At 38.3% G+C, this 5,860-nt stretch overlaps 2 long non-coding RNA genes across 2 annotated transcripts in view; both read right to left on the bottom strand.

The window, feature by feature from the left end:
• LOC106936935 (uncharacterized) overlaps window positions 1–5,860 on the bottom strand; it is a 116,742-nt gene that overhangs the window by 29,603 nt on the left and 81,279 nt on the right. The gene's annotated exons all lie outside the window — the stretch shown is intronic.
• The window catches only part of LOC106936934 (uncharacterized), a 22,985-nt gene continuing 22,740 nt past the window's right edge, over window positions 5,616–5,860 (bottom strand). The window contains exon 3 of the long non-coding RNA XR_001422263.1: window positions 5,616–5,732. This is a non-coding gene — a long non-coding RNA (uncharacterized LOC106936934). The remainder of the gene's footprint in view (window positions 5,733–5,860) is intronic.

A 5,860-nucleotide genomic window follows, 5' to 3' on the forward strand; every position in this document is an offset into this window, starting at 1 on the left:
ACTTCTCACATAAATTGGCTGGAAGATTTTGCATGGACGGAAGGACTGATTTGGTGCATTAGAGAAATCAATAGAGAAATGTACAACATTCAGTACTGCTTATGCAATAGGGGCACATCACCTGTCCAAAACCGATCATCTCCATAATAGATATATGTCCGATCTTCTAATTTCCTTTGCTGCATAATGTACATTGCATTTATTCTAGCGTTAAGTAAATGTATCTTGAAGGAGAATAGCACTTAAATAAAAGACCAACAAGGATATTAATTTAGAATTAAAAATAACTCACCCTGAATTACCTTGATAGATATAATGTATGTCATTAATGAAGGGGGAAAAAATTCAATCCAGACTTTAAGTAAGTTTAGGGTCTGGTTCGCAGAGTATGAAGTTAAATTTTCTTCTCAATTATTCAATGAAAAAATAAAAACTAACCTCAGTTAAGTAAAATGAAATTGTAATCAAAACTTTTGGAATTGTAATGATTTATTCTTTTAAAACAAAAAGTTTAGTTTAAAAAACTTTTTTAAAATTAAATAACTAATTTTTGTCTCGTGAACTAAAAAAGTTATTTGTCAAACATAAACTTTTATTTGCACACATCAGAAATCTTTTGTTGTGATTTTAGGTCCTGCCCATGATATCATGTGAGAATCACAAGCAAAACTTTGAGTCACAAACAAAAACTTAGAATATCAAGAAAAGATTTCTGACATGCACAAATAAGTTTGTTTTGCAAAAAAAAAAAATCACTTCATGAGACAAATGTGTGATTTAAATGTTTAAAAAAGTTTTAAGCAAAACTCAGTAGGTTTTTCTCATGGTGACATGCATTAACAATTAAATTTTTGCTTTTGTTTTTGTCTTTTTTCTGCAGTTCCACGTTAAAGTTTGATGCAGCTCTGCTTTCCTGAATGGACCATCTTCATCTCCACTGCAAGTGTAGCAAACAGGCAGCTCTTTTTTATATAGATTACAGTACACTAAAAGGTTGCATTGTGCCCTTGTTTATATTTTTAATAGTGTAATTCTGTAAAGACAAAATATGTCTGGTCCAGCTCTGATTTACATATCTTGCTAAATTGCGGGTTTGAATATTGCAATACTTTCCTATAACAAAATAGACCTGCAGAAAGAAATTACTAATAAAATATCTTACATATGCATAGTTGTATGCTCTATATAGAGATTTTCAATAGCTTTGATTGTATATCTCACAATTTTGTAATGTATCATTATTTATCAAACTCTGAAAGCTGAGTGACTTTATTCATATTCTGTACTAGAATGAAGTTAGATGTGCCTTTTCTTTTTTTTCTTTTCTTTTTTTTTTGAGCACCTGCCCCTTTAGTGGTCTCTGCACGGCCCTGGCAAGGAATGTAGTTGGGTCCTTTGTCTGGAAGAGGGGTGCGTTGGCACCATAGTCAAAAGAGTCCACTAGGGGGATTTGTGCGCTCTTCTCTAAATTCAATACAAGAGTAAGTGAAGACGCACTGGTTTCATCTCATCATTCCTTCTCTAATAGTTGTCCCTCTTATAAGGGCTAACACTGGCTTCTGCTCTGTTTCTGAATAGTAGTTGTGTCCTTGTGCCTCCTCGCAGCTGTTGCTGACAAAACGGGCAGGCAATATCTCTCCTGTTCTTTGTTTTTGTGGATGTTCAACCAAGCTTGCTGTGATGGGGTTTTCATATGACTTGGTCAAACATAAATGACTGACCTTGGCCGGAGATCACTTCAGAGAAATGTATTAAATATTTCTTCAGGTGATCAGAGATGTAAAATAGGTACAAAGGCCATCCAAGGGAGGTTAAAATCAGACAAACAGTACCTTCAATACAAGAGTCCATCACCTCCAGTGTGACTTGGCAGTAGTGATGGGTCCGGCAACACCGATGTGTCAGCCCATGTGTCAAGCCCATAGACCAAAACTCGTGTTGGTGCGCGTATTGGTTTCAGCAAGTCACGTGATCGATACAGGAACTGTTTCGAAATGACATTAAAACGCCAAACTGTGTTATATGGAAGCAAATCTGTCAATCTGTCAAAAGCATTTGCCAAACGAATTCTTGATCTTTTACGGAACAGTGTCAACTATGGAGCAGCCTCAGACAAAAGGTTTCCACAGTGTGGGACCATTTTGATCTTGGGAGTTTTGTGGATTTTCTTCTGGAATCGCGATGTTCATGAGTGGAATTGGTTCTTGTGTGGTGTGTTGCTCCTGCCTTGTGGCTGAACACGAACCGATCGAACCTGTTGTACTTTTATCAGCTCTGTGATCACAGAGGTTTGGAGAATCGGCCGACAATTCTTAAATCTTGCCGTCTGAACCAGACTTAAGACTCACAAGCTCTACTCATCCCCTCTCGCCCAAACACTCTGACTCTGGTCGCTATGGTAACGTTTATATATCCCTTCAAAATAAGATACAAATGTGCCACAAAGACGAACATTTTACTTTCGTGAAAATTTTAACTCACGATAATGACTAACTGGAGCCCTCAGCTTGTTTCTCTGCAACGAGACGGTCCCATCTGGGATTGATGGGAGACAATGACACCCGAAGTGTTGCTTATATCCACAGCCTGCTGGGTCTCTAGTGGTGAAGCAGTTTGAAGCTTCATTGCTTCATTAGCAGCCGGTCGCCACATGTTACACAGAGCGGCTTGTAATGTTTGACTCACCTACCTGTCTGGGATAAATCCATCCTCCTGTCTCTTCTCTGGGCCTTTTCCCCTTTGCAAAGAAACTTTCCAAAGACATCTGATCTGTTTTACTCATTTTGCTGCTTGTGGGCTCAGTGTTGGCACGCAAGTAACCGAGAGAATCCGGTTAAAGGATTTTCAAAATAAAAGATCCTCCAGACTTAATACATAAAACGGAAATATTTAATTATTTCTTACGCGGCCCGGTACCAATTGGTCCACGGACCGGGGGTTGGGGACCACTGGACTAGGTAATCAAATCACTACGTTGCCTGTAGGATTTTTTAATGTACAGCAGATGTCAGTATTCAGTGACACAGTATCAACACAGAATAGACACAGTTTTGCTATGGGTCGAAACGATACATGACGCCTCATCTACCCATCACTACTTTGCAGGAGTCTAGCCACAAACTGCCTCAAAGTGGAACAGAGCCCTGCTTTTAAAGCCACAGGCTCCGCCCACAGCAAAAACAATTAAACAATTACTTTTAACTCAAGTAAACTCTTAATGTAAACAAAGTAATAATAAATAATACCAAGGGAAAAAAGAAAAAAATATATAAAAATAAACTTGGGATCAAATTAAAATAATCAATTTAATAGAAAACGCTCCGTACGTTCCAATGACATCACTACGTCATCACGACTCCCTCCTGGCGCGCCACAATCCGGAAACCCTGCTTGAAAACAGAACCGGGAAAATGTTTGGAACTGAAAACAGATTAGGATGGATATGTTAACTGAAGCAGGAACACCGCGTGTGCACCCACGATGAACCGCGTCAGTTTAAGATGCAACAAAAAGTAAGTCAGTGATTGTGTATGCTCGTGTATATGTGTGTGTGGGCATGTTCGTATGCTGACACTGACTCATAATTAAGTCCCGGCTCCTGTCGGCTCCTCCGTCACACTTGCCTTCACCTTTACAAAAAGTATATTGCTGCATGCGTGATGGGATGACATTTATGGCATGAAATTAACATATCACAATAAAATTAATTTTCCCAGGCAAGTTTTTTTTATTTTTTTTATTTACAAACATTATTGTGAATGATATGATATGGCCTAGTCCTAGGGTATAAAAAACAACCCTCTGTCTCACACTGATGGAGAGATGGAGGTCTGTAGAGAAGGTTCTAAAATTTAATGTTAAAATCTTCAAATCTGATTTCCAGATAAAATCAACAACAGCTAGTGAGCACATCCATCCATCCATCCATCCATCCATCCATCTGTCCAGTAAACACGTTTATCCTTGCAGGGTGGCCAGTTGGGCTTTTCAGTAAAGTGTTGTTTTTTTGTTTTTTTGTTGTTTTTTTAAAGCAAATCTAATTTTGTTTTACACTAAAGTGTAGAAATGGTACAAATGTTATCAATGTTATGACTTTTCGTCAGAATACGAAGTAATCTACAGTTAAAAGTGACGGGTTCTCTCAGAGAGCAGTTTAGACTTGGACTTGGATTAACTGGTTTTTACATTACAATTCCACTTTTATCTTAATATATCCTGTACTTTTCTATAGCCTATGTTTTACAAACTTAGCACATTCTTTAACCTTAAAAGTATCTCATACCACGATTGCAAAAAATAAAAAATAATATTATAAAGGGGAAAGAGAAGTTTGGAAAAATGAAACCCATAAAACTAATCTTTTAGCTACTAACCCTACGACTCATGAAGCAATATCTATGATCAACAGTTTAAGATAAGCGTCACAAATCTGTGCAGCAGGACATCTGAGTTGTGGAGCAGCAGGAGGAGCGCTGCGCTTTGACACCAAACGCAGGGCCGTAATTAGGAGGCTGGGGCAGGGAAGGGGGGGGGGGCTCTAAAACCCTATTTATAGTTTTCCAGACAATAGTGGAACACACAAATTATTATTGTACTGTTGTAACCATTAAACAATCTCCCCTTCAGTTCAACCTTATAAGTGGAGACACATTGTTGATGTTACCATAAAATAACTTGCAATTAAGTATTAGCAAAGCTCAGTGTAATTGAGCAGAGCGTTGTTGTTAGCAGCTGCTGAAAGTAACTAAAACAGTTACTTTAATGTAACTTAGTTACTTTCAAAATCAAGTAGTCAGTAATTTAACTTTTTCAAGGAGTAATCAGTAATCCGATTAAAGTTTCTTTTTCAAAGTAACTATGCCATCACTGTTCGCAGACAGTTTGTCAGATGTCCTGCAAACACTGAATTCAAGCCACAGTACACAGTAAAAGCAGTGAAGTCTGATGGTTCAAACATCATTAGCTGGGGTGGTTTCTTGTACTAGGGCAGTGTTTCTCCACCCTGGTCCTCACCGCCCCCCTTTCCTGCATGTTTTAGGTGTTTCCCTTCTGCCACACACCTGAATTGTATCTCTGGGTGATTAACAGGCTTCTGCAGCACTTGATGGTCATGCAATAATTTGAATCAGCTGTTCTGGAATAGAGGCACATCTAAAACATGGAGAGCAGGGGGGCGGTGAGGACCAGGGTTGAGAAACACTGTACTATGGTATTGTTCCCATTTATTGCATACCAAGGATCTTGGATCATTTTGAGTTAGGGTTGCCACTGTTAATTTAAATCAGAAGAAGGCCTGTCGCGATAAACGATAAATCAATTAATCGCACGATAAATTAAACCTATCGACCTCATTTTAATTATCGTCTATATCGTCTCTTCCTGCCTTTTTTTTTTCTTTCTCTTGATGACACTGAATGAAAAAAGGCTCAACTCTGGTGTTCTCCACTGACCTTCCCTTCCTATTTCCTTAGTGTAATGTCCAGTGCACACGACACAAGTTGTCGGCCCATTTTCAAAACCTCAGAGACCACACATTAGCTGACAGAAATCCTGGGTATAACAGTTCGCTCATGCTCTGTGGTGTCCAGCCACACAGCCATTATTTTGGACTTGTAGGCCAAAATAATGGCTACAAGTCCAGTTAATTAATTTTAATATCAGGCATTAATCAATGCTTAATTAGAATCTACCTGTTTTGCATGTGGCTAGAGTCAGCGTAAAGTCCTGACTGACTTTGGAAGAATGAAACACCTGTGATTAATATTATGTATCATTTTGAAAAGTAACATGATTCAACAAACTGGTGTTTGGAATTATCTTTGTAGACTAACATCGTTAAATACACTTTTTTTTCTTTTAC

This window comes from Poecilia latipinna, unplaced genomic scaffold (genome assembly GCF_001443285.1).
Source record: "Poecilia latipinna isolate Pla-1442-1.1 unplaced genomic scaffold, P_latipinna-1.0 Scaffold2244, whole genome shotgun sequence".
NCBI lineage: Eukaryota > Metazoa > Chordata > Actinopteri > Cyprinodontiformes > Poeciliidae > Poecilia > Poecilia latipinna.